Raw genomic sequence first — 25745 nt, 5'->3', positions numbered from 1 at the left:
TATATTCATTTTGCATGAACTGTATTTGAACTACTTGTAGCAAGAATGGCTAGCTCTTTATCTAAATCTTACCATGGACCTTATAATGTCCATGATCTTACATTATGTATCGTTAAGATACGCATATACTACATACACTGGACAGCGGCGTTTACTCGTACCCTTATCAAATTCCTACTGTGTAGGGTTATTTTACGTGCACGCCAACGACTGCAAGAGTGGACTTCGGTTTACTTTCCCATCCGTCCGACTAGAAGATTGCCAGGCTTAAAAATCGCGAGGAAGTTTCTCGTGACCTCTGTTTTAATGCGTCAGCGCCATGCTCACCAAACCACTATGGCCCAAGAATATTAAGGTGGATGTTGAACGTGTTTGTATGCTCGTGTGGGGATGGAAACCCTCCACATGTCTCCTAGAAATTTTGTACACAGATGTTTGTCACAAATGTACAATCATGTGTACTGAACTAATATTACAGGATCATCTATACAATCAACCGCATTGTCTCTAGTAATTAGTGAACACTATTATTATATTTTACCATAGAATGATGATAATTGTATACACTGAATAGATATTCTTATTTCTGATTCAATAGTAAGGAGTTTGACCTTGACGTCACGCGGTGATAACTGGTTTGCTTATTGTAGGTTCTTCTTTAGGTACCTATAGGTATTTCATTGATAACAATATTAAACATAGAGGCTCAATATTTCTTTTTAACTATCTAAACCACAAATCATATTACAGATTATTAATAAGCACAAAGCACCACTATATTCAAGTTCAATTCATTACTCAAATCAAACGCTGAGTACTACAATTAGGTTATTTTTTTTAATGTCCATGCGACAACGCGAACACGCGGCCCTGACAATTTCTGAACATTTCAGGAGTTTTCCAATAAAGACAATGCGCAACGATGCGTAAACTTGCGCTGAAGGCGGCGATACGGTCTATTTTTATTTCGATTAGCATGTGTCTTTAATGTGCTGACATTGATATATATATATATATACACAAGATGCAGAACCTCCTGGTCACTCCGGTGGAAGCGGACGTTAAAAAGAGCTATTTCACACACAACCTCCTGGTCAGATAACCATTGCCATATTTAATGGTATCACTGACAAGGGGGAACCACTCCGGAAAATCTGGATGAACTTTCTCGGCCAAAGCAGGGATCGAACACCCGACATCCAGGCTAGCGAGCGAGCGTCTTACCCACTTAGCCACCGTTTGTGGACGTTAACACCCCCCCCCCCCTCTCTCTCAGAGCCATCGACAAAGCTTAATTATAAACACTATTGTTTAGCGTATCTTGTGGAGGGGCTATAAGTAGTGTGAAGTAAAACCAAAAATCTGAAATATTTTTTTCCTTATTTTTCAGACAAGCTTGTTGACTGACTACATGGTAAAACTGAAGACAACAACAAAGACAACAACAAGAACAGATAACCCGGCAGTGGTAAATATAGAGCATATTGATGACAACATTGTAGTAGCTATAAATTTACATATTGTTTAGACCAGCTGCTTTTAAAATTTAAAACAATATGGAAGAACTTAGGAAATAAATAACAGAATCTCAAATAAACCAAAGTTAGGAATCCATGTGTAAGTAATAGACGTAATACGACGGGAGCAACAGTGGCTCGTTGAGTAGGAGGTTGGCTCACTAACCTGGAGTCACGTGTTCGATCCCTACGTTGGTCGAGATTGTTCGGCGTGCCCCCCCCCCCCTTGACAGTGGTGTAGTACAGAGAGCTTAGCAAGGGATAACGTATAGTCCTTCGGATGGGACAAAAAACCGAGGTTTCGTGTACACATTGACGTGCACGTAAAAGAACCCTTGACAGTTGGAATTCGATATAAAAGTAGGCCGTAGCACCTCAGTCCGAACAAATTGCCCCTCATAGCACACTGCATGGCGTATGCCCGTCTTCATTATCCCAGTCGGAGCAGAACAGCAGAATGTTAAACCCCATTTGATTTACGTAATGCGCAACTGTGCAATTATCTTCCACAATAAAACAATCTACGACTTAAAAACGTCTAGATCTGTGGTTCTGAAAACAGCCATACGAAACACACATACATTATCCTTCCTGCACAATTCGTGGATCAATGCGCGTACGGCTAGACTGTTCACATGTGCTGGTCAAAGTGTTTATCGTCCGCCTGGTTACGCCGTATTAGTGGTTACTGCAATAGGAAGCGTTGAATACGCTAGTCACATGACACTACCCAATGACGCACAGAACAATACGCCCATATGGAATCACTCCTAGTCCATATGGAATCTAATATTAACCGCTAGGAATACGAAAGGATTGCACTTTTCCCCCGTTTCAATACTTCGTCCCTATACAAAATTCTATAAATATGGATATCAAAAGAACCAGCAGGGACTATTTAAGGCTTTAGGGGTCATGCCAAGGCCAAGAAGCTATTGAACCAGCGCAATCACCCTAACCCATGAACTAGTTAGCATTTGCCAGGAATAGTGAGTATGGGATGAAAATTGTGTGTACTGAAATTGTAAGACAAGTTTCTATGTATACGCTAAACATGTATGGTGTGTTCCAGTACGTAACTATACTATTAACTTTACGACCCCCCACCCCCCACAATCTCCAGCCTCGAAATGTCGAAACCTAATCAATTTTGCAGGAATTAGTGTTTCATACTAACGTAACAGCCGATTGCGTGATACGCATTACGCACAAACTACGTAGACATGGATTCCTATCTTAGTAGGGTATAAAACATAAACATTACCAGTTTCAAATTAAGGAAATCTGTGGCAAAAAGGTGCGCGTGTATTTCTGAGGTTAGAATCGCTGACTGACAAATGGAATGTCCAGTGTTCCACTTCAGGTACGAATCGAAAACAGTCTACGAGATGTTTATAGTTGGGTAACTTCTAGTTAGCACCCCCTCGCATTACTGTATCTTAGTCTTAAAATATCTGCAGTATTAGATTGAAACGACGTTCCCCCGCCCCCCTATTTAATTTCAGCCATTCACATTCATCGAAATCGTATTCAAGTTGACATTATTCCAATGCGCCTATCTCATTCGCAATATCGACGTGCATTCACTGAATTCAATCGCATTACGGGAAAATGAAGACTTCCGAATGTGCTTCTATGTGACGAATTTATGTTTCTGTTTCGATAATCAGTTACGTTTTTACTATGTTTTATTGTCCATGTGCTAACAGTCCTTTATTTACAGAAAAATAACTAAAAAGATTTTAACAAATGGTTTGTACAAATTACGGTAGTGCATGAGGTCAGATGTGAAAGGTGAAAGGTTATAGCTGTGGAGGTCAACCTTGGGTAAGTAAAGAAGGCCTAACGTAAGAGTCAAGCGAAGTCAACGAATAAAGCGAACCAAAGAGTCCGTATGTAATTTTAATTTCTCCGCATCGTTCAGTGTGTTTTGGTGATGAACTGATGTTGTAAATACACGTACATCTAGATTACTAAATGTCTGCACGCACGTGTTGCACTCACACTTCTGAATTTGCATCTGTAGGCCTATAAGTATTTTGTGGCATGATGGGTAATCGTCATAAAACTAACAGCCATGTTGGATGTATCCTAGCCAGCCCAAGCGATTAGATATATTTTCATGGCCATAGTCTTGATTTATTAGTTTTAATTTGTAGATAATAAAACACCGAGAACAATACTTTCTTATATCAAAATAGTTCACAATTAAATAATTATAAAGGAAATTTATTGGTGAATTATCTCCCCTTAAACTCTGTCCACTAGACATGGCAATAATTGAATTCGCGGATGTTTGGAATCGGTTTTGTTCTTCGTTATTTGAACTACCATTGATTAGTACACTTGATAATTATTTAATTTAATGGCACATCTCCTGTTTTCGGGGGTTTTAAGATTTTTGGTTATTCCTGCCGTTATGATATGGTAAAAGTAGGTTAAACGGAGGAACTAGAAATTCGGCAACCTAAATATTATAAATGAACCCCCTTCGTTACCCGATTAAGATCATGGCCGAAGTCGGTATTTGATTGGTCCCCTGATTAACGATCAAGTGTAAGCTTTACAGTGGCGGTCCCACTAAAGTAGGCTTTAAATTTGAGCTTTTGGAAACGAGGGGTCACCTAATGCAAATTGTTTTATTGCATAACTCCCTGCCTATCGTCGTATGGTTTACAAATTATAAATTTCGATGTATAAATAATAATTGGTATGTTAAATGTAAACGATGCTATCAATATTGGATCTCTTTCTCTGTATAAGGAAAATCAAGTTTCGATATTTCAGTGCCATAAACATAACATATTACACCTTTATTGGTCTTTATTTCGTGATTCGATTTCACGTCATTCATTTGAGAGTAAAATAAACTAAACCTTCTAATTAATACAACACGTGTCGACATTATTACACACTGCTATGTTAGTATAGATTTAGTGTGATGATTGCGTAATATTTTGAGTTGTCTCCCTTTGGTATGTTCGACCGTAAGTTACTTTCAGTGAACGTCTAAGACTAAACAATTTTAATTTTAAAATAGCACTTGTATTGGTTATAGTTAAATTGATATTACATATGAAAGAGGTCCAGCCTTTCTTTTAACGTGAGAGTCTAAATCCTTCAATTACCTTACCCATTCGTGTTTTGTTACATATTGGTAGATCGGAATGCTGAATGATTTTATGCCTCGTTGTAATTCAAATTAAATTAAGATTACAATTTCGTTTCGTTTATTTTTCCTGATTGTTACACTACATCGTAATCTGACCTATTTTCTATCAAAACTGTCTTCTGTAGTGAAAGTTCTGTGTATGTCAATAACATTACCACATACCTATTAGAACCACCACAAAACGAAGCCTTTTATACCTGTACAGACAATTTTAATTGTTAATGAGATCACGTGTTCTGAAATCCGTCCAAAAGGAAAATATGTCAGAGGTCAATCTTGCTAGTACAATTTTTTTTAAAAAAAAGAAAGAAAGAAACGAAACGTAATTGACTTCTGGTTTTAATGAGATTGGTTAGATCCTTTGATATGAGCTTACTCTGCCTGTTTTTGGTACATAATCATAGTAAATTTAATTTTAAATTGTGTAATTGTTAAAATTAGACGACGTTGGTAAGTATTTAGATTATAATAACTGCTCCACGTTTTGGCATGATTAGTTTCCACAGATTTCATTTGTTTCAACTTTCCCGCTTTATTGGGCTTGTCGATATTCTTTGGAAATTTTACCATGAATTCTATATTTTCTGAAAAATCAAAAGTTATCAAAATTTTAAAAACATAAATTTACAAAATATAGAAATCTATATTTTAATATTGATTATTAATAATTACTATTAGAATGAATTAATTAAGACATTTTACAATAACAATTTATCTTTAAAACCACTCCATTAACATGTAAAATATAACACTCTTCGAGAATGACAAATAAAATATTTTCTGTAATGCCAACTGTTTGCAATGGGTTTTGCTGTTTAATAATTTGGACAATTCAAACTGATTTTATTTTAATTTCTTTGTTCATTATGTCTAATGACATTTGCCTCGTTCTAGGTGATCGTGCTCATAACGTGCACGTTTAACTGCATTAGACTGAGGTTAGTATTGTTCAATTTTAGTTAATTGTTTTTTTGTTTTTTTTGCAATACGTATTACTTTAACCCACATGTTTTCAGATCATATCATACCGGGTGACACAAAAAAAGCGTTCATCGCCTAAACTTGGTCGACGAAGAGGGGTCGTGAGGGACCTCAAGTGGTTCCAGCAGGATGGTGCCACCCCCACACCTCAAACGAATCATTGGCATGGCTACAGCAGCGTTTTCCTGACCGACAGATCAGCCGCAGGTGTGACCTGCAGGGTTGAACGCCCCAGATTTTTATCTGTGGGGATACCTAAAGGACAGGGTGTATGGCAACAACCCCCAGACTATCCCTGATCTGAAGGCAGCAATCACAGCAGCAATAAAAGCGATCCCAAGGGAAGAATGTGGGAGGGTCATCGAAAACTTTGCCCGCCGGATCCAAATGTGCTTGCAGCACCGGGGAGCTCATTTAGAGCACATTTTTTGAGCGCGAGTTAAACAAAGAGTTTTTGTGGTACAGACTTGAAACTTTGGAGATGTCTGCTACATAGACTTAACCTAATGTAGCTGAATTTTTGTGTTAATGTAAATAAAATTTTGGAAGTTATTCGATTTTTATTGATGAACGTTTTTTTTGTGTCACCCTGTACTTAATTGGCTGCTTCGCATGAGTTGTCACCACCTCCGTTGTTTCGGGAAGATCTTCTGGCATCATGGAACAAGTATCTAATAATATTACCAATCAAACAACACATAATTAGTCTTTATTTTTCAAATGAATTTTTTTTTAATTAAGCGCAGGAACAATTGGAAATATGAGATGGATATTAGACATTCTGTGTATGTCATTTATTAGAATAACCAGTAAAATATTTCAAGTTATAATTTAGATTTTAAATCATTATCCTCCGCATTATCATTACATATATAAATGATTATCTGCATTGTCAGAATACCCCCAACCCCCACCCCACTTCTCCCTTTTAGCGTAGTATTAATCATTATCTTCCGCGTTTTCATTACAGATATAAATTATCATCTCCATTGTCAGAGTTACCTCCCTTTCGCTGTAAGCACTGTGATGACGTAATTGTTTTCTGTATACAGAAATAGGTAAGTGTTGTAAGCAATAAATATAATACATAAACACTGCCATTACTCCAAAGCAACACAGCATAATTCGTTTTATTCACATACAATTAATATTACAAAAATACATTCCATAATCCAATTTTTCTTTTTCGTTCTGCACACATCATCGCCCACCACCCACGCAATCAATTACATGCATCACACTACACATGGAAACGAAATAAATCTACTTTTATCATAAAAATCAAGTGATGTTATTTTCGTATTAGACTTGCTTTGAATGTTTTGCTTCTTTATTTTGCTTGCATTCTTTATTAAGTTTGTTAAATATACAGAAGTTTCAAACGGAAGCGATTTTGTTTATCAGAAGGTCCAAACAGTAGTGATTCTGTTTATCAGACGAAAGTGATTTTTTTTGTTTGTCAGAAGTTTCAAACGGAAGAGATTCTGTTTATTAGATGAGAGTGATTATTTCTGTCTGCCAGAAGTTTTAAACTGTTGGCATGTTTTTTTCAACTCAAAGGAAGGAAATTAATGTCTCACTGAAAAATTAGGTTAAAACGTTTGTTGAGAAATAACATAGATGAAATATGACAACAATGGATACAATTCATATATTTATGCATTGGGTTATATCTTGTATTTGTTGTATAATGTTTTACAGATGCGTTGATCGACCGGTTATTGTGTCTGTGGATTTGTTCTGTTTAGGATGTGTCATATTACTAAATTAATTTTCTGTTCATACGGTTCTAAGTAGCTTATCATAATAGCTTCCATATATAATATATAAATATTATTTATATTATTAAGTGGATTCTATGTTGTAAGCTATCACACTCACATGACAGAAGAATATGAAGAAAACTATGGAGCGGAATTCACGACCCAATTCTAACTTTTAAAATAGTAACCATATGCTAATATCCTTATTTCAATGCATTTAACTTGTCACTTGAACATAGTAAACTGACTTTTTACAAATGTACAAATGCTAATTTATATAACTTGTTTCGTAAATATTGTAGTTTAAATTTATATTGTGTGCGATTTTCAATATACCTTTTAATTTACTCTCATATTTCATTTTATATCAATCCATATTGATTCAAGTTGCAGTATTTAAGAAATTTTATCACAAATTAGCCAATTTACTGTATGCACCTTGTACCGCGGATTGTGCAATGAAACAAGCATATCAGCATAAGCCACTACTATGGTAGGAGTCATGAATTCCGCTCCATACGGAACACTGTGTGCTATCTATAAATTTGGCTGTCATGCTATATGTTTATAATTTGATCTGTTTTGTCACGCCATACGTGATTAAAGATATATTAATTATATCGATAGTTGCGATTCCAAAAAACATAACCATCAGTTGAAAAATCTACCAGGAAATTTAGTTTTCTTTCTGAAGAAATTACATCGTTCTTTATACTTCAAAGGAAAGTTTTTGAAACGCAACACGTGTGTATTACCTAATCGTTACGATCACGGGAAGGCGTGACCAAAAGACTGCCGCTATTATTAATGAATGTGTAGGCAAATGCATTTATTATTGAATCAATATTAGATGATACGAGTATGTTGTTTCTATATGGCTACGTCTAAAACGATGATTTTCGGACTAACTGAACACGCATTCAGGGCAACTACACAGGAGCAGTCATAATGTCGAATTCTTATGTGTATTATTTTAACAATGACGTTGTGAAGATCTTTGACTGACTGTAACATATAAAACCAAATCTTATATCACCCTGCAGGTCATCTCAACTGATTCCGAGGGCACTGATATTGTCAATGATATTTATGACTTGTCGATAATGGTATTGTTACGTGACAAATGATTGGCTGATTAAGCTGTAGGTATTATAATAAGTATTAAATAGTTTATCTAAACTGTAAACTGTTATATAATATTATCATAAGAGTCCGATCTTATATCGCCATAAGAGTTATTTATAAATCTCTAGAACTTATAGAAGTCTTTAGTTTATGTAATAATGCGATATGCAACGCTTCCGGCTACCATATTGTTTTTGTTACGTCACAGGAGAAGGACAAGTCCGATGAGGTGATTATCAGAAGAGAACATTAATGAAAGTACGGATTGTTTGTAAGATGTAGTGGCAGTTAATGCCACTGATCATAATGTGAGGGATTTTGAATCATGTACAAACTACAATATTCTGAAAGTACTAGCTGTCAAAAAATAGTGACACATATAAATGTTGGTCAGAAAATTATGAGGGACCTCCTTTGGTTCTGTTATCTTCAGTAAATGTTAAGAACCCATTTGAGTATAATTTAGCGTGAATTAAGTCGTGAATAATTAGATAGTGTCTGAAAATGGTCCATCGGGATCAGTGACTTTTAATTTCATCGAATTCTAACTCCGATGGGTTCTTTAACGAATACACTTGATAATAAACAAAAGTAAGCCGTGTAATTATAAAAAGAATAAAGTCCGTCCTTTATTTGTTTGAATTCACGAATTTAAAAGGTACAATAATCTCCGCATCATAATTTTGTACCGAGTTGACCGTTTAGATTTTTTTGCTACGGGGATTTGATGTTGATTGGGGTCAAAATCGCACTTCCGAAACAATGAAAGACACTTTACATCCCCTATCCCTCCACTATAATATCATCAGTATTACCGAAAACTGCTATGAAATTGCAAATTTGATCCCTTTTCTCCAATTCTAGACTATAAAGTCAACCAAAAAATGCAGGAAGAGTGGAGAAAAAAGTAAGGGAAAAATTGTCTATTTATAACTCGCACTGCATTCGTAAATAATGGGGAATAATTACTAGTCCATAAGAGCAGGCGTTATGATACATAATGATAATAGACGGAAAGGGATTGGCTTGAGTCTGGGGTTGCGTTCAATGAGTGGTTGAAGCCCCGGGGTATTTATAAACTGGATGAACTGGAGGAGTTTATCAATAGATATGAACATATGCAATCATTCATTTCTCTGATAGATATATGCTATTTTTAATTAAAACGGCTGATGAAATATGATTAAATTTTCCACTTGTTTAATATGTGAATAAATATATATCCCTAACCATGCGGCGAGAAAATATATTATCATTATTTTCACTTTACTAACAATGTGGAATGTGAAGTGTTAATGGCCTAAAGCATTACACTACGGTTAGGGTGACCGGAATTAGATCTAGTGTAATCGTTCAATTCGTTTTTCGTTTACTTTCCTTGCATATTCCGTATTTTATATTTTAAACAGGATTATTTTTTCTTTAAAACTCGGAATGATAAAAAAGAAACACGATAAAAGTAGGCTATGAATTTAATACGATTTAAATACGATTTTTGGTTTCCCCACAAAGAAATACCAGAAAATGGTCCTTGTTGAAGTTGCACAGCCAGTTTACGTAGTCTACAATATTATAGTCAATTTCCATTAATTCTGAAAAGATGAAAAATCCTGGAAAATTGCATAGGTATCAGTTTTATTGATTGTTGTTTTTCTTTTCTTTTTTTTAGTTTTTTTTAGATCTAACCGATTTCTATCTCAGATTTTAATTTCCCAAAATAGTGTAACTTGGATTCTGAAATCCATATATTTAACGTTTATTTAAATCTACAACCTTTATGTAATGTTCTTATTTCCATTCATTATACAGCTGAAGACCGACATGTCAAAAACTGACTAACTAACCCCCTATTCCTACCCAATGCATGCAGCTGATTTTACTGTATAGACGATTGGTTTCTGGTCATCTTAAGCCTTTTTCCTGTGACATTTAGTAACTGATCTAGAAATTCGAAAGAACAATTACTGTTTATTATCACTGAGCTAGGGCGAGGTTTCGACTAGGAGTTTGGGGTCTTTACTAAGCAATGTCGCTCATGCCGTAATTCTGTTCAACAGAACTGTGTTCTTTACATATTATGTCAGCTAGAAGACGGGAGGGGGGGGGGGGTACTTAGAGATGGTGACTAATGACAGATTAGTAAAAGAAAGGGAAGAGATATTGTTTAAGTGGTTTGTAGATAAGTCTAAAGATAAGTAAAGTACAGTGTATTGTGTTCCTATCAATCTTTACCCTGTAGATCTATTACCTATATAAACATACAGTTACCCCTGTATATAAAACTCTTATCTTTAATCCCTTGTTGACCCTTCTTCAAATATACTTACATCTAGTTACTCACTAATGTCACTTTTATAAAGTAAACGGTCAAATTGTAAGCAGGGATCATGTTTTTATAAAGGATGGCCATTATGATCATTTTATGTAAATCTGTTCTTTTTGTCTGTCTGACACATGGTTTAATCTGTTTTATAAACGTTTGTGGTTAATACAGAAAATATGTTGCCTAGAAATTAACATGCGGAATAACTGTTCACAAGCGGTGGATATATCCCCGCATACCCGGAAAATTTCCCCATGGAGATACCCAACGCGTTACCCGGCCTGGTAACCTCTGTCCTGCCTTTTAGGAATTTTAGGACCACATTAAATTATAAGCACTACTGAACAAATACAAAATGTGGCTGTGTTAAAAATACATAATGGTTTGCTATACACCCCCATTTGTGCCAAATGTTAGTTGTCATCTATGTTCGTCTCACTCCCGTACATTTAAAGTTGTCGTTGCTGATGAACTATCCGAATTTGATTCAGACATGACGAAATTATTCTTAATTTATAGACGATTTCATACAACCTCAGTGGATCCCAAACAGCCATATCTTTGAACCTGTGACCGGGTCTTTAAGGATATGAATGTTCAGAGTTTCGGCTACAGACCCTTTGAACCCTAACCCAAATCGTTGATCTACCCAAACTATATACCTGCAACGCATGAAATGAAATGAAATGGGGTTTAACGTCCTACTGTTCTGTTCCGAACTGGGCTAATGAAGACGGGCATATGCCATACAGTGTACGAGGGAAAGCGGCACTACGGCCTACACTTATATCGAATTCCAACTGTCAAGGGATCTTTTACGTGTACACGGGGCCTCGGTTTTTCGTCCCATCCGAACGACTAGACAGCTGTCCTTGTCAGTCCCTACGTCCTGCATCACTGACAAGAGAGAACCACGCCGGAAAATCTGGATGAATATTCTCGGCCAATGCAAGGATCGAACACCCGACCTACAGACTAGCGAACCAGCGTCTTACCCACTTAGTCACCGTGACCCCCTACCTGCAACGCTCTTGTGTTAGTTTGTTAATAACTTTGTAACATATTGATGTATATTCCGTATGTCGAGTACTTATTACCAGTTATCCGTGATTTTATTAATTATATTTCTCAATCAGATTTATTTATACACATAGTAGAGTGTACTTTATATAATAGTCAATCAAATACTACTGGGTATTACTACACTGCAGGTATTAATTGAATTACTAGTTTAATGACATTTTATTACAAAATAAAATGAGGTTAATCCACCAGGGAACGCCAATTCCGTACTTTTACTCCCATGGTTCATGTTTTATTGTTCGCTCTACTTTGATGTGCGGAGGAACTGACCTGATGATTTTTATGGCGTATGAATATTTGATAGGTTTTCCTGAAGCTATATCTATGAATGTTTTCATCAAGATCTAGCATTGGTTTAATATTAAATACTGTTCTAGTTGATTCAAAGTAGGATAATCTATTATTGGTTCAAGGGCAAATAACAGCAATCTGGGATGATCCGACATTAAAAATTGAAAGTGCCAGCCTCTGGGCAAATAAACGATTTCTCACTCAATTTAATAATTACTCAATTTTGTAAGTTGTCCAACGTTTCAAACGCGCTACACAATTATTGACAGAATATAGGAAAATGCTGATTGCAGCACATATTAAAAGTGTTTTACTTTCACGGACTCTTAGTTATGGGAAATCTTGGTATTATCATGGTTAACCACTTTCGCGGTAGTCCAGCTGTATGGGCACTGGGATTTCGACTAGATTATCGCATGTTGGAATTTCGGCAGGTCAGAGAAGACATCTTGGGATTTTCGAACCTTATTCTCCTATGTCAGGAGCAGCGCCGCCTATAGTCGTTTGGATTAAACAAAAAAACTGAGATCCACTCCTGTAACACCAATAAAATACAATTAAAATTTGAATCCCCCTATTACACACTTCACATAGGGATATGCTCTAAGCGCCATTGGTGGGCACGTTAAAGAACCCTTGACATATGGAAGAGTAGACGAAAACACCACTGCCCGGGAAAATTTATCATCCCCAGCATTGTACTCGTTAGCATAGAAAAATAAGTGTGTGTTAGTCTCATAATTACAGAGACGTTCAACTCAATGCATTTCGTTTCATTTTAATGACTTTGTCTTAATTGTTACACACTGTTCTTGTTCTTTCTTGACAAAGATGCAGTGATGTTTTACAGGCATGTATTAATGCTTACATGTGTTACAAAAGATATGCCTATTAAAGATACATTATGGGAGATTAGATAAAGAGCTGACAGTTCTCACTATAATAGTTAAAAATTAGGTAATGTAAAGGGAATTTGCTGAAAATTACAAGAAAATTGATCCACTCTGAACCGAGAATTTAGCGATTGAAATTTCGGCTTAGCCTCGATCATCATTACTAAAGTCGGTACGATAAAAAACATAGTCAATTATCCATTTCATGATTTAATCATGAATGAAAGTTGAGCAGCAAATCGGATCTTAATCCAGTAAATATCGCAGGCTAGCGATGACATTTAGGGGTAGTTATGGTCTGGATAAGCTAATTAATGTCTAATTAATAATTTAGATAACATTTCAGGCCTAAAGAAAGACCCGCAATAGTCAGATTTAGCTCTTGCATAATGTATGTTTAATTTATCAGTCGAATCATATGTAAAGGAGAAATTTTTAATGAACGACCACGTTGTTCTTTTTGTTAAATATACAAACGTGTTTTAAACATTCTCTATGTATGACTAACAAATAGACGATGTATTTGTTAATTTGTCAGTAGGATAATATTCAATACATGTAATTCCAAACTGTAAGCATGTCATGTTGTCACTCCATGAGATCAATTCATTTCTAACAAAGACGAGGAAATTGAACAAATTAACATCTTTTATGTGTTATTGATAAGATACATACCAGACAGTGTTACTTTAATAAGTTTAGTAAATATACCCTTTACAATCCTTGAACTCAACAAAAGACGGCTTTCACTCTCTCTCCCATCCTTGTTTGAAAATATTTACAAACTGTCTTTAATACGAGGTGATTTGTCATCATAACTTTCCTTTCACTAGGTGAGAACAGATAATTTAATAATTATAAGTGGTCGAATGGTTGAGTGATTAGTGAGTCAGTGTCTCTAGGAATATAACGTTTTATCGGGAACCCCCTAAGATAAATGAAGCGAACAGCAAACGATGGATTGGTTAACAAAACAAACTGGGGTAAATTTACGATATTCATAATTTAGAATTGCATAATTGTGAGTCTGAATGTTTAAAAAAGCGACGTAAACTTCCTTAGTGGTTTGTTCAGATACAAGTTTGGTCTTACAAATAATATATTTCATTAATAGTATTGCGTTTGAAACCAAGGAAAATGCAGGCCGATTTTTGAAATTACTTTATGTCTTCTTGTAAGTTACAGTATCACAGAGTGTCGAAACAGATCCCTCACCCATTTCCCTTCAGATATCATCCCACCCCCTTTGAACTGTCCTCCAACTATCCAGGGAAGCATATAACCTGAGAGAGGGAGTTGAATCAAATTTCTGTATCCCAGTAGACCAAATGAATGACATGACAAGTAAGGTTACTAAAGATACCAGCTTTTAGACTATATAATACCGATTTATTACATTCCAATTTAAATGTTCAATACTATCATCACCAATTAATTTTTTCACCATTTTAATGGTGAAAAAAAAACACCTGTAGATGTCATCGTTGACATGACCAGTTTATTATAGGTTACTGGACTGGCCTTGTGAAGATATACTTAGTATTTTATCATTAAAAAATAAACACAAAGTTATATGGATAACAATTACTATATTTCTATTAAAGCTACGTTTCAACAATGATTCTCTTGTCGTTTTCAAGCACAATACTGATACAGATAGAAGGAATGAGATATATATACTATGTACAATCACAACATTCAATGAAAACATAATTAGGAAAACAGTGACCCTTGTTCTTATAATTGTAATTGTTATCCATATAACTTAGTGTTTATTTTTTAATGTGCTCAATTACTAAATGCCATTCAAACAGTATATTTTATCATTATATCTAGATTAATATGTTAATTTAAAGATGATCAGATATAACCTTTTTTCCCAGGCTTACAGTCAGTCAGTCAATGGGTTGGGTGAGTGTACCAGGCCATGATGCACTCGATCAACTTTAATCAATTGATATTGAATTTAAATATTAAATAATTACCTAGTATAACGATCTAAAACACCTCAAATAAAACATCGATTTTATCAGATAAATAGAAAGGTGTCCTAGACGATATGTCGTAGTTAAAGTTTGGTCCATTTTCAATTGATATGTAATAGACTGGGGGGAGACGAATTTCAATATATACCATTTTAAATGGATACGTAAAAAACTTTTTTTTCTATTTTTACAACAATTCGTTAAATAGAACACAGATTCTATTATGTAAATAGAAAGGCAAAACAGACCGTGAGCAGACGGGTTAAAATATACCCCTTTTTTAAAATTAATACGTGAAATTTTCCATTTTTAAAACCTATTTGTCTCGCTGAACTTGGATGATTTGTGATTATTTTTTACGATATATTTTGTTTATTTTTTACGATTTATAGCTGTTCTAGATCAATTAACTTTATTATGAGTAAATTGTAGGTTTGGATTCCTACATATTACTGGTGTATATTCATATATTCAGCCCACCCAAGTTCATATAGCTAAATATATATACTCCTTGCGTTCAATCACTAAAACACACTATAAAATACAATCTATAGAAATACCATCAATTTAATTGACTTGGTTTTTTTTAGAATACTGTTTAGCGTAACTAATGAAATATTTCCTAGGCTATAAAATAGGTGTGAACTATACTTACACCTGCACGTGCATATATATAGAAATGTAATAAAAATATAAAGAGAGGAAATAGACTGTCTGTTAGACTTTTTTTCCGTGAGAACAAAATTTATACCATCTTCATTTAATAAACTCCAATTTTTTTTAAAATATATGTATCAGTTAAACTATTTTCAAAGTATCATTTAATTCTTTAAATATACGACGCAAGTAGAAGAAATCCTTAGAATCGATCCGCTTCGCCGAATTAAATTCGTAATTAGTATGTTTTAAATGTAAGAATATATATATATATATACTCACAGCCGTTCAATGAAAAGCAATTACTGTATTTTAATCGGAGCTACGTTCCACGATGATTTTCATAATACTGCGATATTGTTGGGTTTTTTTTATGGGAAATAGGGGCGGTATATGAAATTTACATATATACTATTTTTTTCTACGCCTGCATTTAGTTATCTAAAGAATGTTATAATGTATGTTTAAAGAACATGAAAAACTACATTCTCGCTTTGGTTTCTTTTTTTAAATTAAAAAAAAATTATAAATTTAGAAAACGTTTTCAAGCGACATAACTGGATTATTCTCAGGGAAAGTTGTCACATGACGACATTTTACCTATTTGTAAATCTGAATGTTATTTAATTATAAACAAAGACATTTAAAAATACACTTGAGCCGCGGGCTGGTTGTACAGTTTTAGATACTTTTCAGTCAGGTGACTCACACCAGATTTTTCTCCGAATATGAGAAATTTAACTCGCTAGAAGATGGAAATAGTCTTATATTCGTACAACCGTAATCAAAATCTTTGGGACCGCCGGAAAATAACACTTCCTTACAGGAGCAGTTTCAAATGAAATGTCATTTCAGGGGATATTAAAGTGCTGCCACGAGACCTCTGTTTTTCGTCGTATCTGAAAGGCCAAATGCTTTTCCACCCCATCATCAACGACCAAATCGGGACTGAACCCCTTATCTGGTTAGTAAGCAAGCGTGGCTCCCACAGAAAACAAAACTAAGGTCGTTTATTTTGGGCTTTAACTACCGACAACTGAAGGTAAAAAGTTTGTAGTTGTCTTCATCTTGAGGCACATAATTTTAAATGTACAACATTTACATGAGTCATCTTTCAAACAGCACCACAGCTATAATCAAATCCACATTTCAAGTTTCGACCAAATTCAAGGGGGTCATGCACTTTTAAATTTGCAATCACCGGGTGTAGTATTTTCTAAGAAAATACAATTGTATTAATCAGAAATTTGTCCAAGAAAACTCAAGAACAACACCTGTATTTGTTAATTTAAGTGGACGAGTTTAAATCTTGTTTGAGAAGAATTCCAAATATTTCAGCCCTCGAGGCTCATTCTTTATGCAACTCCAAGCTGTTTTCTTTTTTTTATTTTGTGAATAAATTGTTACCACCGGAAATAGTCATACATTAGTTTGTCCAAATGATTTCAACTTGAAAGATGGACATGTATTTGCTAAGATAAGTGAAATCTGTTACATCTTTGTAGAGAAATGTTTAAAATTTGCCCCAGGGTTACAATCCACTGATAGGGACCTTTATTAAATAAATCATTTACTTAAGAAATGTAAATACATTTGTGTGGCTTTTCTCACAGAAATGGCTACATTAAGTCAAAGCTGTTACGTTCTTTGGGAGCAAAGATCTTCATCTATTAAATTGATCGTTTTAATTCTTAAATATTTACACTTCCGCTTTGTTCATGCCATCATGATGTCATCAACAAAAGACGTATTTACATAGAATTTGCTACATTTCCGGTCTGACTCTGGCAGCACTTAATTTACCTCTAGACAAAGGGGGTGGGAGGGGAGATAATCTCATTAAAATACACAACAATTACGCATGAATAGGTGACGTAATACACACAAAGAGGTACGAAAACACAATAATGGCGTGGATAGGAAAGGGTTGGCTTGATTACGTTGTAAACAATCCCCTAGGGTTAAGAAACAAGGGAATGCATTTGTCTACTATTTGTCACATTAGTATAATTTTAGGGTCCATTATGTGAGATAAACGATGGACGTGTTGGCATTACTCGTGTCATTAGATATAGAATAGGCGACTGTCTTTATTCACGGTTACGTAATGACATAGATGGTAAATATATCTAACTTATCATCTTTAACTACATATACATCACCATTATCATTATTTGTCCATTATCATCACAAGAGAGTAATATAAGCATACATCTTAATGACCTTTATTTTAGACATTAATATCACGTTTTTATGAACTGAATAGTACACTGTAACGTAATAGTATGCAGATTTCCGAATTAAATGAAAAACGATGGGGCTGGCGGGGGTGGGGGGCAGTTTTTGAATACTTCTTCAATTGAAATTACATGGACATTCTTGTCTTTTTAAAATCGGTTGACAAAGTCGTTTTGGGTCACGTGCGGTACATGAATGGAAGCCTTGAAAATACGTCACTGTAAAATTTCTATTATTACCAGTGAAGAATAGCTACGTCGACTCTTTTAAACTACAGAATTACCTATTCATTGTTTTTAAAATCTCCATTGTCGATGCACCTGGGGTTTCCGTGGACCCCATGTAAAGGTTTTATAGTGTTTTGTAATAACTTTGTCTCCTGTACATTTTTACACGTATCGAAGAGGTCGGTATTCATCTGCTTCCCACCCGCAGAGTTATATTACATGCAAATCAGATCCAACGCTTGAAGGGAACACTGATAACTTACAGGGGGGATTTTGCTCATGTGTTTGCTGTCTTGATACCATATTGCGTATGCCAGGGTATTCCCTCTTTTAGCATCTACATGTTACAAATACCAAAAATTAAATGACGAATTCCCTCTTTTAGCATCTACATGTTAAAAATTAAATGACGAATTCCAAATATTCAATGTTTTTTGTATCAAGCGTGAATTGCCATTTAACCTCTTTATTACATAGTGGCTATTTTATGAGAATTATTAAATCTTTTCCAAATGGAACCCATGATACCCCATTCTCACAATGTACACCCACTAGGGTTAATGTCACTTGTTCGTAAATAACCTTCTGTATTTTAATACACTCTGTGGTACTAACAAAGAGAGTATGAATTGGGTAGAAAATCTAAACCTCCTGTATAAATTATTCAAAGAATATTCTGAATCATTATCCAGTAAACATCGTTTTCCCTAATAAGAGTAGGTCGTGGCGCCAATGTCCAGATACAATTTCCCTCGTAGCACGGGGTGTTGGATGGTCGAATGGTTAGCACCTGCGCTGTATCATACGGTCTGCCATTGAGTCAACTGGCGGGGATTCGAATCCCCGGTTGTACGTGACAAGGAGTAGGGTCGCCTGTCCAACCTCGTGGGTTTTCTCCGTCCCTACGCGCAAGCGAGTTATTGAAATAAAATTGAACCATGTGTTAGTCCAGAAATGACCTAGTTTGTGTCGAGTGGACGTCGATAAACCCCATCTCTCTCTTTCTCTCTCTCTCTCTCTCTCTCTCTCTCTCGTAGCACATTGTACGGTCTGTGTCCGTCTTCATTAGCCCATTGAAGCAGAACAGCAGGACGTTGAACACCAGTTCATTTCAATTTCACTTTAAGCCCTAATCCTACCAGTGATATGTATGTATGTGACGTACATATGTGTGAGTTAGTTTTATTTAACGTCCGCTTCCACCGAGGTGATATCGCAGACATAGGTAATGATGACAATAAGTAGTAGATATTAGTGTGAATATATTAGGTGACACGCGACAGGTAGGTAATTAGTAGGTAATAAGAGGTAGATATTAATAATTACCTGATTATAACCACAGGTATTGTCTGTCAGGTAATAACAAGCATGTGTACAAGTGACAATAATGACACCCCATTTTCATATGTAATATTGACCTGTATAGCTCACTCACCTGTATCAAAATTACTAATTAGATGGAAATTTATCAGAACATAAATTCCGGTGTCAAGAAGTCATATAATGACAATATGGCAGTGATGACAAGTTATAGTTTGATAACGTTGAATATCTTCTTCCAAACAATCACTCACTGTCGCCCTAGATAGTCTTTAGGTGTCGTGCACATTGAGGGATTTGTTTTATTAGATATGGGGGAGCCACAGTAACTCAGTGAGTAATTCACAAGCCCACTAACGGTGGTTAGATCTCGGTGTTGGCCGAGGGAGTTCCTCGGGATTTTCTGAGCTATTTCTTTTGTCAGTGGTGCAGGACGCGGAGGGGGGGGGGAAGACAACATCTAGTCCATCGGATGGGACGCAAAACCCAGGCCCCGTGTATACCATTGACAGTGCGTTAAAGATCCCCTGATAAAAGAGTAGATCGTAGCGCCGCTGTTGGGGCAAAACTGTTGTCACCGCACACTACACGGCGTGCCCTTTTTCATTATCCCGATTGGCACAGAAAAGTATGACGTTGAATCCCATTTCATTTCATTTCGATTTGTTGTAGACAGTATTTAACTAATCTTTACACGCAAATTACCATAATATATACATATATAAACAAATAAAAACCTGCTCCTAGACACACTAAACTCTCTGACTACACAATAAGATTTCACAACCCGATTTATACACTATTTATACAAACATATATGATCCATATCGCATGTTTATATATGTATATAAAACATTTAGCAACTCTAACGGCGGACAATTTCATATTATAATCATATAAAGCCCTTTTATAGTTCTACAAAATATCTTTAATAGCCGCATGTTCCGACATCTAACTCCTAAACCCCTAGTAACCCTTTATTCTATATGTATTAAGGAAATCTTCTCGACTTAGACGAGACAATGTAGAGAATTGACCAAGGGTCATAAAATCTGGTTTAATGGCTGGGGTAGGATACAGGGGATTAAGTTTGTGGTGATTCAAGCTTCTCCTTTACAGAAAGACATTAACTTTAATAACGGTTTCACAGTCTCTTTCCTTCATCCAAAACCGTCAAGTTCAAGGGAATAGATAACGTTTGATTCGACGTGATTCTTTGGAACCATAGTGACTCAGTGGGTAAGACACTGGCTCACTTGCCAGAGGTCGATCTTGGTCGACACAGTTCCACATAGATCATGACAAAATTCTATGGACTACTGCGAGTAGACGAAAATTCTCATCCCATTCTCCGCTTGACCATTGTATAGATGAGGCTTTAAAACTCCATGCTATCTTTTTAAAACGCCTGGTAGCAATTTCCGAACTGGCTTTAATCTGAACATTCTGTGCAATTGACGAGTTTGCTTTGAATATAAGACCGATTTCTATTCATTTCTATGTAAATATTAACGCGTTATTGGACAATAAAACCGGTAAATCAATTAATCGCAAAAAAAAACTTGCACATAAATATCTGTTGGTGTTTAAGACAGGAAGCTATAAAAATCAGAATACTTATATACATACATCTGTCACCACAAGGTTCCGGTTAGAATAATACACGAACAAATTTAATGACAGGGCAGCTCGCCAGTGGCCATTTTTAGCAGTTCTCTTTAATAATAAATGCGCAAGTTTAACGATAGGACAGTTAAGTGGTCCGTATATTCGTCTATAGTCTATCAATTTAATGATAGGGCATTCCGCGGATGACCATGTTTCTCTTTTATCTTTAATAATAAATGCACACATTGAGCGATGTGGTAGTTAAGTGGGCAGTATATTATACTTATTCTATAGTATATGACATAGATATTGTCTAGTTTAATGATAGAACACCTCGGTGGTCAATTCAAGATACCACACAGGACATAAAAACACATACAACAGATTTATTTCAAACATCTGGATTTGCTTACATACATGACAGATCTTGTTCAAATTTATTATCATATTTCCTTTTAAATTATTTGTTTATCGAAAAGTAAATGTGGCATAAGAATAAGATTTTAGATATCGGGACAATGTTTTCAAACATATTTCAAATTATTTTAAAATGTAAGATTAATGCCGAATAATACATTACACTGGTGGTATCACCTGTTATATGTCTCGATTATTTACTCTTCTGCACCGACTAGGACAATGAAGACGGGAATAAACATGCACTGTGCTATGAGAGGCAATTTGCCAGAGTAGCAGAACTACAGCTTAGTCTTATTTCGCTTTTGATTCGTCAAGGGATTTTTAAAGTGCTGCTAATGGCATACAAGGAACCTTAATGTTTCGTCTCATCCGAAAACCAAAACAAGGGGAGTCAAGCTGGAAAAGCACCGGGGTAGAATCCGCTTGGTTAGCAGTTATTGATGTATCTGATTGGGGAGTTGGATGGCCGAATAGTAAGCGCGTGCGCGCTGTATCATAAGGTCTGTCATTGAGTCAACTAGTGTGTCTGCGATTCCCCGCTTGTACTTGATACGGAGTAGGGTAGGCTGTGTTACTCCCGAAATGACCTAGTTTGTGTCGAGTGGACGTTAAACTCTCTCTCTCTCTCTCTCTCTCTCTCTCTCTCTGATTGCTTGACAATTAGGGGATGGGGTTCTTATATTTAAATCAGCTGTTAGTTTAAAGTATCCCCGGGGCAGAAGCCACCACAATTTGTAAACGATATTTTCAAATAAGTGGCTACTAATTGAATTAGTTGCAAACTATTTAGAGACATGTGCAACAAATCAAAGACGTTTTTGGTCAGATCAACAAAAGTTCAAATCATTTGATTTATTGTGCAGTTATATGAGATCAGCCATTTTGAACATGTGTTACAAATAATGAATTTAAAAGGGAATATGATTTACTGAACCTATTTAAACCAGGATACACACGTGTTAAGTGTTGCACTCTTGCCCCTTTCCATATAAAGAATCAACAGTATCAAAGGAAGTAATTAGCCAACAAAGTGAAAGGTAGAGTCTATTTCCAGACCGATTGTAAAGTGGGAAATTCCCATACGTCACAAGGGTTCCGGTTATGGTTAGGGGTAGCTATAGGTAACCATAATTCTAAATCTGACTCCAAATTCCCAACAGAGGAAATTTTCAACCCGATCTTATCCCTAACCAGCGCAATCTTTCCAGCCAGTGTGAAAATTAACAACACCAAAGTGAAACAATAAAACAGAAGGAATAAAAGTAAAAGCTGTGATATATGACGCCCATAATCTAAATTATGACATTTTATGGTTTGACACTGAAGGCTGGAATGATGATATGAAATCCTGTAGATAGATAGATAGATATACCTTTGATCAGGCGAAGAAAAACAATCAAGTTGATCAACCCCCTTCCAAATATTTATCAGATGCTTGTGCCATATTGGATTCTTTGTGGTTATAAAGACTTAGATTATAGGAATTCTTTTTTAAATTGCTATAGGCCAAAAAATGGCATTGATTTAATATTGAAGTCTGTGGAGAGAGAATTACTATAGTCTTAGACCATGAACTGGAATGTAATTGTAGACACCAGAAGAAGTTGAACTAAAAGATATGATTCTCAACAACTATGTAAATTAATAAATTATGAAGATGGTGTATGTTTTGACACGGAAAATGGAATGATTTACTTTAATAGAATTACCATGATTTATATTTAGGGGTTAAAAGAAAGGATACACGCATGTCTAATTTATTATTTTACCGTTTCCGCTCTTGAAATTGTTTCAATAAATCAACGAGGAAGAGGTTTTAGAAAAAGGAAAGTTGTCTTGGGCGGGATCTTTCACGGACAACGGAACCTTATTGCCTTTTCGCTGGGTTTTCCTTTTATTCGAATTCCAACTTTTATAAGACATAATAGGATAAGATATGAATGGCGTTGAACGTTTTGTCAACACGAAACTTGGGTTATTTTAAGACTAATATGCGATGTTTTTTTTTCTACGATCACTTGTATAATGCTAAGGAGGGTAGTTTTGCCCGTGAAAATCGGTTTACGCCCATTCTTCATCGAATTTCTTCATATACTTGTCTTCATGAGCCTGCTTGGAGGAGGAAAGTAAAATTTTAAGCCGCATTTCGTTTCAATTCATTTAGGAATTAAGTTTGTAAAAGCAATGAAACGACCGTCTTGTATGTAGAGTTCCTGTGATTTATGAATATGGTTTCTAAAAGTGGTGAAACAACTACCCTCTGTTTAGGTTTTCTGTGAATTAGGAATGGAGTTTTTAAAAGTGATGAAACGATGCCCTTATGTTTAGGGTTCGTGTGAATTAGGGGAGAGAGAGAAACGGGGTTTAACGTTCACTCGACACAAACTAGTTCATTTCGGGACTAACATTTTATTTCAATAATTCCCTTGCGCGAAGAGGTCTTTAGTAGCGGGAGGAAAACCGGAGGTCCAGAAGAAAACTCACGAGGTTGGACAGGCGACCCTACTCCTTGTCAGGTACAACTTGGGAATCAAAACCACGTCAGTTGACTCAGTGTGGCTGGCCTTATGATTCAACGCGCACGCGTCAACAATACGGCCATCCAACCCCCTGTGAATTAGAAATAAGGTTTATAAAAGTGATGAAACTATCACCTTATGTTTAGGATTCCTGTGATTTAGAAAAGACCACATTAAATTTCGAGTTCCTGTGATTTATTAGACGCTATATTTAGACAGGGGACCAATTAAAACATCATCATCTCCTCGGATAAATCATTCGTCTAACAATGACAATGGGTGTAAAATCATTAACACTATATCACCAGCACAATTATTTATGTTTTCTTGTCGCTCGTGCAGTGGGCTTGTTGAATTAAAATCAGATTTACTCACCAACATAAATTACCAACCGTCGAGATGTTTCTACAATTCGTGTGGCCCTTTTGTTTACAAACCAATAAATTGTCTCATGTCAAAATTCTCCTCTTATAGTAAATCATTGAGGTGCATAAAATAAATTGGAAAATCTTGCACATTATGACTCGAAAGTAAAATCATTATTTTTTGACTGGGCCAGTGTGAAATATTTTACTTATTTTCAAGCATACAATTGAGGTTAAAATTAAGTTTAATGTCCTATTAACATAATATTTTTTACCCTAAAATACAGTCCTTTTTTAAGGCCCGTATGCAATTCTACAGATAGGGTGGATCTCAGTTTTCCATTCCATCCGAACGACTACGCAACTCTTTACTTGTCAATGGGGATCGGACTTGAAATTGTTTTTTTCGACTCCGGTTGATTTAATATACAGACTACCTTTACACGTTGAAAATGTACGTAAACGATCGCGTGGCTATGGGAGTTCGCACGGCAGTGAAAGGGAACACAGCTGCTGGGCGAAATCCATAGCTTGTAAACATCAGCATAAAACGAAATTGCATTATGTAGTCTAAAATACGTCGCCCTGATACTGCTTAAATTGTAAATATCGGCACAAAACTGGAATTACATTATATAGTTGTGGCATTGCTTGAATTGAAAACGTTGGCATAAAAGTGAAATTGCATTACATAGTCTAAATGCATTGCCATGACGGCGTTAGCTGTTCATTGTGTAATACAGATGAAGAGTTATATAGGTTTTGGTTAATTGTTTTAGCTACTTTTACTTTTAAGTAGCTGCCTTCCCTGATCGATACACATAGGAGAGGTTACATATGAGGTTTGTATTTTTAGTATACATAGGAGGTTAGCATCTTGTTTTAACTTACAGAGGAGGATAGAATATCGTTTATAATACACACAGGAAGTTAGCATATTGTTTTATACACCTAAGGTAATCGTTTTTAATACACAGGGGAAGTTAGTATATCAATTTTAATACACATATGAAGTTAGTATGTCGATTTCAATACACAGAAAAAGTTAGTATATCGTTTTTGATACACAGGGGAAGTTAGTATTTGGTTTGTAATAAACAGACGAAGTTAGTATATCGTGTGTAATACACAGAGGAACGTAGTGTATCGTGCGTAACACACAAATACACAGAGGAACTTAGTATATCGTGTGTAATACACAAAGGAACTTAGTATATCGTTTGTAATACAAAAAAGGAAGTTGGCATATTGTTTTAAT

At 35.6% G+C, this 25745-nt stretch overlaps 1 protein-coding gene across 2 annotated transcripts in view; it reads left to right on the top strand.

Moving 5' to 3' along the window:
• The window catches only part of LOC126830666 (dentin sialophosphoprotein), a 104261-nt gene that overhangs the window by 20915 nt on the left and 57601 nt on the right, over positions 1–25745 (top strand). The window contains exons 2-4 of one of the 2 annotated variants that reach the window (XM_050561085.2): positions 1391–3344; positions 5584–5627; positions 6641–6728. The gene's annotated coding sequence lies outside the window, so the exon portion shown is untranslated. Of the gene's footprint in view, positions 1–1390; positions 3345–5583; positions 6729–25745 lie in introns of both variants that reach the window. The other variant, XM_050561084.2, reaches the window with a different exon arrangement.

The sequence above is a fragment of the Patella vulgata genome, chromosome 8, assembly GCF_932274485.2.
Source record: "Patella vulgata chromosome 8, xgPatVulg1.2, whole genome shotgun sequence".
Classification (NCBI taxonomy): domain Eukaryota; kingdom Metazoa; phylum Mollusca; class Gastropoda; family Patellidae; genus Patella; species Patella vulgata.
This window is presented reverse-complemented; position numbering and strand designations above follow the sequence as displayed.